This window comes from Crassostrea angulata, unplaced genomic scaffold, assembly GCF_025612915.1.
Source record: "Crassostrea angulata isolate pt1a10 unplaced genomic scaffold, ASM2561291v2 HiC_scaffold_31, whole genome shotgun sequence".
Lineage (NCBI taxonomy): Eukaryota > Metazoa > Mollusca > Bivalvia > Ostreida > Ostreidae > Magallana > Magallana angulata.
In genome coordinates, this window is record NW_026441586.1 from 40,539 (window position 1) to 51,000 (window position 10,462).

The 10,462-nt window shown below is 34.2% G+C and overlaps 1 pseudogene; it reads right to left on the bottom strand.

Annotated features, from left to right (window-relative positions):
- Positions 1-859: 859 nt before the first annotated feature.
- LOC128168663 (uncharacterized) lies at positions 860-10,433 on the bottom strand (annotated as a pseudogene).
- Positions 10,434-10,462: the final 29 nt, after the last annotated feature.

Here is a 10,462-nt window from a genome sequence, read left to right on the forward strand (position 1 = left end):
TCAGAAAAATAAAGAAAAATAAAAATAATAATAATAAAAAGAAACAATAGAATAACAAGAGGGTCTTCCGTTGGAAACGGAAGACCCTAATAATAAGAAAAGTGAAAAAGAAACATTACAATAATAGAAGGGTCTTCCGCTGAAGACGGAAGACCCTAATAATAAGAAAAGTGAAAAAGAAACATTACAATAATAGAAGGGTCTTCCGCTGAAGACGGAAGACCCTAATAAGAATAAGAAAAGTGAAAAAGAAACAATAGAATAATAGAAGGGTCTTCCGCTGAAGACGGAAGACCCTAATAAATAAAAGCTAAGAACTAAGCAAAACAAAAACTGAGAAAAATTATTTACAACATGTACAACAACAATGTAAAAAAAGACTGCATCAAGAACATGGAATGCAAAATATAGTATACTCATGTGAAGTCAGCAATGTTACGTATACTTTAAAGGAATATGATTTGACATGTACGTTACATATTTGAACATATTCAGCCAAACATTTGTTAAAATGAATGGAAATGTTTACTCAATTGTTTTTACTATAACTATAATATCTACTTTTCACACTGCAAATGTTATGTTTAAGTCAGTAGGATAAAAAGAAACATGTAAAACTGGATCTCAATGTTAAGATAAAGGCAAGGGTACTGGAATACTTCAAGGAAAAATGTTTACAAATAAATGAAAATTTACATAAAAAGTTGCAAACTTGATTATTTGCTTTGGTTTATATGTTTGTTTCTAAAATTTAACTACTCTAACATACAAAAAGAAAGGCATCAATGTCCTTCATGCAAAATGAAAACATCGAACAATACATTGAAAAAAAAACCAATGAATAATAAGCAACAAACAATGCTTTTTTGTTTGTTTTGCATATACATACAAATCAAAGATTTTTAAACAATAGAATTCCAAAGCCTTATATTGCACCAAGAATAAAGATAGATACCAGTTTTGCACTATGCAAAGAATTTTGTAAGAAATTAAAGCAAGAACTATTTTTTTCAACTGGCACATATGACAATAGGATTATTTTGTAATGCAATGACTGGAATTTGATCAAAGTTCTATACAATATCTATCAACTTTTGCATTTTAAAACTTTCGAGCAAAAGCTTTTTAAGTGTATGATTTATGCAACAGTTTTAGCAAAATTATGTAGTGTTTCCATGTTAACTACATAGAAAATCATGATGCTCAATCAAAAAGGAGGCCGAGTTTTGCAATAAAGAATCAGATAAAAAATATTCAATTGAACGACGTGGACTTGGAACTGGCCTTCATAAACTTCATATTTCCAATTACCGTAATCCGGTGAATATAATACGCACTTTTTTCCCAGCATTTTTTACCGTGAGAAAGGGGTGCGTATTATACATCCCTATAGGATTTGGACATATTTTTTCCCTAGCTGAAGCACGGGGTATCATTCTGCCGTATTACCTACGCTGTTCACAGACAGGACCGATACCCCACTATACATCGTAACATTCCTTCATTATCACATACAGTGGAGCCTCAGATATCCGGACGCCAGATATCCGGACGCTTCACTTTCCGGTCGATTTTTATTGGGAACGGAATTTTTACACAATAATTTGTCTCGTTTATCCGGAATTCCGCGTTCCGGATCCGGACGGTCAAATTTTACCACATAATACAGTTTTCCTTTAAATTTTACCTCATTTAACCGGACGGTCACATTTTAGTGTTCGGGGGCACAAAAGTTTTTTATGCGCAAGTGCAAATTGGTGTAAAAACATCTGACACTGGTTGTTGGTTTTAAACAATGCCTTCGTCCGGTAATCGGGGTCACCTGTGTCACGCTATGTACTCGCCCGAGGATATTACGATAACCATGGATGCGGCATGTTTAATTGTTGCCATTTAACTTATGAACTGTTATTGTTTGATTAAAATGTCATGAAAATTGTTTAATTTATGTTTAAAAAAGTCATCTATTGATTGAATTAAAATTCTATTAATCGTAGTGTGATTAGATCGTTCGTACGCCTATTCATTTTAAAACGTAATTGAAATGAAATATTTGATAATTTGAGTTCTGTTTACGATAGTTATTAAGACCGCTTGGGATGTTCAGGGTATCGACATTAATTTTATAGCGTGTGTTCAATTAACAGTGTAATAATAATTTATGCCAAACATGGCGTGGATGAGTGTTCACGCTACTTGTAAATATCGCTTGGGTGCAATTAACTCTATAGAAAGATGGATACGTAAAATTAGCTTGGGTAAGTTCTGTCAATGAAAACATAGCTTGGACAATTATCAATAAGGGAATATATACAGATTTTCATTCATTTTCAATCATCAAATGTTGAGCAGCTTCAAACATGTCAATACCACCGGCCAAGAGAGCGAGAGTTGCGATCACCGCTAGCTTATCACAATTCAGATATCCGGACGCTTCACCTATCCGGACGATTTGGCCTGGGGACAAAAGTGTCCGGATAAGTGAGGCTCCACTGTATATATTATTATTTAACCCTTAGGAAATTATTGTTATAGCATGTAATTAAAGAAAATGTATACTTGAAGTCTATTAATAAATAAACTGTTTCAAAATGGCCTTTAAAAATTAATTTGAACTGCCTATTCTTTATCTCCGTGTACGCCGCCATTACAGATGTTATTAATAGAATGCGGACTTGGATGCCCACGTGCTATTTGTAACCGATCTTTGAAAACAGCTTGCACATCATTTGGCTCATTTTTAACCATTTTCATGTAATGCTAACTGATTAATTGCAAATAATTATGAAAATAAATAATTCTATAACCTATTCCGTTAATTGAAGCCATTGAAACAGTTGAGCTCCCCCACCGCTAACGCTTGACACTTTGGGTATCTCAGACACCCCCCTTAGGCTATGTGTACTATACACAACATAACTATTTGTGCATATATTTTATTATGTTCCAGACCTATAATTGATCACTTTGATCATCATCGGAATCATTTAAGAATTTAATTAGGTCCGTTATCTCCATACCTGTACATCGTCCGTTTTTCACTTCACATGGATTGTAATGACTAAACAACTATATAACGCTTTTTAAAAGTAGTTGATTTTATTTACGGTAGAATATTTAATACTAGGTCTTTTTAAAACATTGATTATGAATTAAAGATATTACCACGATGTATTAGTTACAATAAATCCGTATCTAAGAAAATATTGTTTTTCTTATTTCCGGTAGCGTATTCCCGCGATGAAGTTGAGCGTGCATTCAAAGTGTAACTGCTTTGTTGATACTCAGGATTACCGTTTGGTCATTTTTTTTTATGCGTATTATACATCCCAACAAGCTTTTTTTCACCATTTTCAGGCCCAAAGTGGGGGGTGCGTATTGTACACTACTGCGTATTATATTCACCGGATTACGGTACAGCGAATGAATTTATCATGTTTGTGTATATGGAAAAACTTAGAAAGTACATAATTTTAGTTATCGCTGCATTTCAAAATAGGACATGGCCAAAATCACTGTAATGATACGTCAATGTCTGCTTTGTTATCGTGAGAAAGTCCATTACATCATTAAGATTAGACGGATGATGGTAGAACAGTCAAATCCTTAATTTCCCTTTCCTTCACAGTAATCTCTGTTGTCATTGGCAACTTCGATAAAAGAGTTGTTTCCACTTCTAACTCGCATGCAAAGGCTTTTGCAAGGAGGGCAAGGGCACTTCAAATTCTGGATAGTCCTCGTCTTCAACGTCTGCAACGTCTGATGTCAAGGTGAGAAATTCCCCGTCAATGACATCATAAGCTATTACAGTTATCTTCCTTACAACTTCTGGTGCAGCAATTTCCTAAAAAAATAAAAATATATAAACAGCTACTTTTCATATAGTTGAATTTGATATAATTTAGAGTTTTGTTAAATATGCAAACAAAGGTTAACAAAGATTCAAACTGGATGCAAACCTTGCAATCAGCTTAAGTGCAAAATCACTGTAATATTGTGAAATAAAACTTACCACCAGTTTTGTCCTTGAAGTCGTGGAAACTGACTTTTCCTCCTGACAGACTTGAACGATAACATTGGTAAGCTCAATGTGCTGGCCTACGGTGGTTTTGATTTTACTCAGATCTCTCCACAGGGACACCTTACAAGCAGCTGTCTGATCTTTAATCTTTAAGGTGCGGACTGCTGTGTCTTCTCCTGCAACCTTTACTTTTCTTTCCATCTCCTCCTATTACAAAATTATTACATGATAATTTATGCAAATAAAAAAATATTATTTTATAATAGTTATATTAAAAACAATTTTTAAAGTTTTGAAAATATAAATATACTTACAGAAACAACTTGTCCTCTAATGGAGACCATCGTCTTCACTGGCGACGTCTTAATTTTGTTTATCGCCACCAATTCAGCAGGTGGCGGGCATGCCAAGTCCTGTCCTTGTTTCAGGAAGTACTCTGGTACTGCCTGTTGGAAGGGGCCAGTTTTGAGTACCTTGGACTGATTGGTCATCACAAGGGTCTTCAAGTCCTTCTTGAGGATGACGTTTAGTAGCATGACAGTCCCTCCATTCCTAAGAACATTGGCCTTAGAAACGTCATATAAAATACCCTTTACAGCCATTGTATGGTCGGCAAATCCAACAGTGATTGACTGCCTTTGTTCTCCATTGGCATTTCTATAGTTTTTAATGTCCGCAATGCCACAAATTTGCACTTTTAGTGCAGTGGTGTAGGGTGCACTTGATGCACCACCATCGTCAAACACGTCTTTCAGAGTTTTCATCTACAAAGAATTCAGTTCATTATTTTTTGAAAAATTTATTGTAAAGCAATAAAGACAGGCTTATAATCAGAAAAATATGATTCCAAAACTCCAGAGATACTTATTAAACTCTTATCAATATTTGTATAAACATGGTCTAAGACTGTATCATAGTTTGTAGTTGCAGAGTTGATTAACTGGTAAAGGGAGTAAGTAGCTCTCAAGTGATTGGGCAACATTTTTACTTGAAGGAAATCTAAATTGAAGTCTCCCATAATTATACAGGGTTGTAAAAGATCAAATTTGTTATGTAAATAAACAAACATTTCCTTAAAAAGTTGCAATTTTGGGAGGGCAGTAAACAAAGCAGACATTTATTTTTGAGTTTTCATGAAAAATATACCCACAAGTCAATTCTATCTTCAAAGCGTTCTCAACATTGAATGCATTTGGAGAGAGTTTAGAGTAAACAATAGTTCCATGGTATGGCCTATCTTGACAGCAAATGTCATCATTTCGAAATAAAGCATACCCATCTAGTTCATAATCTGATGAGTTATCATTAGAGTTCAGACATGTTTCAGCAAATGCTATTATATCAGCTGTGAGCAAACTTTTTTCTTTTCTTATATCGCACATGTGTCTTTTCAATGATCTACAATTTTGATATAAGATTGTTGTGACATTTTGAGGAAGATAGTACAATACAGGAATTGAAATAGAAATTTTAGCTGATGTTCTCAATCTATTCATTTCTTCTATAACTAACTCTGAAACTTTTATGCTTTTTTCCTCGAAGTTCAATAAATAAACAGATGCCAATTTTTGCACACGACTTAAAGCAACATAATAGAGGTGCTCTAATTTTTTATTTCCAAGTCCAATTACTGCACTTTCTAACGTGGAGCCCTGTGATTTGTGCACAGTTTTTGCTGCAGCAAGAGTTAATGGAAACTGGCGACGTGTAATACAGAAAGACTTATAATGATTGAAACTAAACTTTCTTGCTATCTCTAATATTGGTGTCCATGAAGATGAAACAAGATTATTAAACAAGTGTTTGAAACGCGACCTACATGTTTTGCCAATATCTTCAGAACAAAATTTTACCCATACAATGCTACATCTTTTAGAACCAAGCACTCAAAAGTCTAGCCTTTTAACAGTGCATGGTGTGCCATTTGTCATTCCATCTTTTACATCAATATTAACACATATTTCTGCAGGAAGTTCTTCACCCAAACACAAGTATTTCATCAATCCCTTAGTTTTTGTTGCATGGTCTGGAACTTTTGACAATATTTTTTGAATCATTGAATTTGGAAGTTCTCCTGATATTGTATCAATTGCCTGAACAATTGTCTTTTTAGATTCATCTAATTGATCAAATATATTTCTGTTATGATTAGAAACTTCATTTCTAGTTGGAAAAAGATGTGGCACATTTTTGGTTATTTCATTTTCTTCTACTATTCTCCTACTTAATATTTGGACATCATCAACATTATGTTGACCTTCTCTTAACCTGTTGAGATTTTGAGCAAATAAAACATCATCTTTTTGCCTCATTATTTCATCTAATTCAAACAAAAGGAAATTATCAACCCTTAAGTTTGGTGCCAATATATCCTGAATTCACTGCTGATATTAGATTTAAAAATCCACTGATCCATGACTGGTTTCAGTTGATACAAATCACCAAATGCAATAACTGAAACTCCTCCAAATGGTTTCAAACACCCCAATATTTCTTGAAGTCGCAAATTTATGTACTTAAACATTTTCTACCTACCATAGAAATTTCATCAATAAATACTACTTTAAGTGATTTTAAGTTTGATTAAAATGTGCCAAGTTGTTGCATATCTAATGGTCTGTAGTTGAAGCCTTGTTCCGCAGGGATGTTAAATACTGAATGAATAGTTGATCCACCAACATTAAATGCAGCTTTACCTGTTGGTGCACAAATTATGACCTTGACTTCATCAGGGTTTTCTCCAGCTTTGTGTGAGAAAAATTTTGTAAGAGCTTGATAAAGAGCTTTTAGCAATACACTTTTACCAACACCAGCACCACCACTAAGAAAATGATAAATTGGGTCATCCTTTGTTTTCATCCAATGTAACACATGGTAAAAGAATTCCTTTTGTTTAATATTCAATTTCTGAACCAAATCTCTATATTCATCATCATTTAATTCTCCAGTTAGATGTTCGTCATTAGAAATTTGCTTTCTTCCTATATTCATATCTAATGCAAGATCGTACTCTCTGGTTTCGGAAGTGTTTCCTGGATTAAAACAACCAAAATCTTGCGATTGACAAGAACCTTCATTTGCATCACGCTCATCTTCATGTTGCAGTTCAGTGACTACGGGGTCATCAACTTGATTAGAAAAGAAATCCTTTTCCAATTGACATGCCATGATGTAATCTTTGTATGATAATTTCATTGACAGAAGAAAATCCTTAAAACTTACATCAGAATTATCCCCCGGTTTATAATTATTCAAAGAAGCCAGTATGTTCTCATAATTTTTTTGTGCTGCAGAAATTTGTTCAGATTCATTTTCATCTAATCCTTCAAGGATCAAAGTTTTGTCCAATGGCGGCATAGGAAAACCAAATCTACAAATGGACTTGCCTTTCTTTCTACATGTATGTGCATGTCTATGGGTCTGATAATTTACCAAATTTGGTATGGTAGGATTTTTCTTGCAAGTGACATGTTTGTCGATAAAAGACCCAATTTCTTCTTCAGAATTTTGACCAAGTTTAGGAGCTCCATCAATCCAGAGTAAAATGTGCACATGAGGGGAACCTCTTTGTTGAAACTCAATGCGAAAGAAAACATCTTTAATCTTACCAACTGGTGCACTTTCATGTTTTAAAACATTGTTGAAGAACATCTGGAGACGAAAATCAAAATATCTTGCACATGTTACTGGATCAGACTTTATAAGCTCATTTTTCTCAGACCAAGCCATATTGTCAATTTCTGAATCAGAGTAAGTTTTATTTTTAACTAGCTTTCCCAAAACACACAAGAGAACTTTCCATTTTGTTTCTGCGGCTGAAAACGAACAAAACAATGTAGGAATGCCCAACTGGTGAATCATTGAATAAATATCCTTCTTAGTCTTCTCCCAATAAGGTGGTGAACCTCGTAATGTGCGCAATACACGATAACCTTCATTATGTTTAACAATATTGTTAACAGAACCCTCAGTAAGTACATCATCAACAGTCAGTTTTTTGCCATTCAACTTGCCTTTTCTTACAGCTAAAGACACTTTATCAGAAATTTGCTTAATTTGTAACATCTTCAGTTTAAAAAATATATTTGTTACATTATAAGCAACTCTCCTATCAGCGTTGCGCAACTCCCATTTGCAGATGGTGCTGTAATGAATAGGTGTGATTCTTGAATTGTTATTTTGTCTAGACTCGCCACAGTATATAGTAGGAAATGATAAAAATTCAGCATTTATGTCTTGGAACATGCCTAAAGGAGAATTTCCCTCTGCAGGCGCAACACTCAAAATTCTGTTAAACTCTCGAAAATCAGCTGGTTGCATGACTGTATCGAAATTGCCCGCAGGTTTCTGAACAGCTTCATCATTTTCAGACCATTGCTCACTCTCTACTTCACAACTGGCAGGCTCATCATTGGAATCTCTATTATCATTATGAATAGAATTTACTATTTTTCTTGCATTAAGGTGTCTCTGTTTATTGCATTCCACTCTGTATTTAATGTTATACCCTCATTTCGAAATAATCTACTACAGAGGGTTCCGCTTAAACTGATAGTCTGTTTGTCAGGCAAAAATTATCAGATTAACCGATTATCAGATAAACCAATTTAGCGTTTTTGTGGTATTTAATTTTGGTATAGAATAAAATACAACTTGTTTCAATACATAATTTATCAACAAAAAGATATAATCTGTTTTTCAATAGTTTATAATGAAATAATTTACCTTGCATTAGCAATGAAATAGCATTTTAGTCGTTATTTTGTTTTTAAATGCTCAAAAGAAAATGTTTCCCTTCTTCACTGTTCATTACGATGGTTTCAGAGTGGCGGCCATTTTAACAGGAAGTAGATAAGGGCTAATTGTCTGAACATTCCCTCTTTTCACCTGGACAATTTATTTTAATTCTTTTTCTGGTATAGTAGAATGCTCTTAAATAATCAATTATGCATGATAACAAATTATTTGAATTTTATTCATTAAGTTTTCTACCCCGATGTAAAATTGAGAGTAATCAGAATTTCCTCAATGTCACATGTTCCCAAGCACTTTTGATTCAGAAATTACATGTTTAAATAATTCTTAATGGTGCAAGCCTAGCATGAAATTAACACAGGCAATTGGTAAATGAAAAAAACAGTAAAATGTGTACACAGGTAAGGTCAGTCCTGTGTGCGGTCATCCGGAACAACTATCGATGTCGGTAGCTTTCATCTTCCGAAGAAGTGAGACACCCGTGTGTGTTGAAGTGAAACTAATCCCCTGTAAAGAGTTACTGTGTACACAAAAGGGGTGTCAACTAATTAAACAAAGGAATATAGAGGTGTTAGAGGGTGGGCTGAACTATCGATGTCGGTATCTTTCATCTATCGACCAGCTGACCATCTGTGTGCGTTGAGCTGTGACTAATTCCCTGAAGCACCGTTATTTGCAAGTTTTAGGCACGTGCCAATTAAGCTGTTTACACAGTGGAGGTTATACACGAGGTGTGGACATGGTGGAAAAGGTGTTAAAACGTTAACTGATATTTGATCGACCGACAGAAATCGTATTAGATTAACCGAAAATGGCATTTTTTAAAATCAGATTATCAGTAGAAATTACAAAGGCTTATATAGCAAATGGATCGGTGTTTTGATTTTATATCAGATTAACCGAATTATCACATTAACCGCGATCAGATTAAGTGGAACCCTCTGTATTATGAATTAACCATTTAGCAGCTTCAATAATTTTCTCTGGTCTGACATGTTCAAATGCTATGTGACTTTTGTAGTTTACACTTCTTTTTAGCTTCAGAGGAATTGTGTCGTCACTCTCATTCATATTCCTTGGAAGTAGTTTCACAGTTTTATCAACATCTGCAGGGACATTTATTAGGTTTCCATGCATAGCAATTTGGCCACCCCTTGGTAATTCCTTTATTTGCATAAATGGAATACGAGGAGATATCAATCTTTCTTCAAGCTTTGTGAGACCTTGCAATTCCTTAGGTATGCATGGAAATTTTAATCCATTTCCAACTGAACATGGTGGTACCTTATCATCTTTCAAGTACTTTTTACACTGCATACATATCCATTTCTTATTTTCAACACTTGTAATTGAAGTGGTACAACTGTTAATCAAAGTGCTTGATAGACGGGTCAAATCAAATTCTAAAACAGAATGTCTAAAGAAGATTTGATTACAACTTATGCAAATAAATTCAGGTCCATGTAAAATTACTTTATGAAAATTTGAAATAATTGTCTCGCTAGAAGAAAGTTTTTCAGGAAAATTTGAAATATTTGTCTTGCTAGAGCAAAGCTTTTTAGGAGGTAGGGAATCTTTCTTCAAATGATCTGAATTTCCTTTTCTGTTTTGAGACAAAGTATTTTTCGGGTTCTTTTTCTGTTTAGATCTTAGAAATGGCAATTCGATAAGGTCTATTCTCCTTAC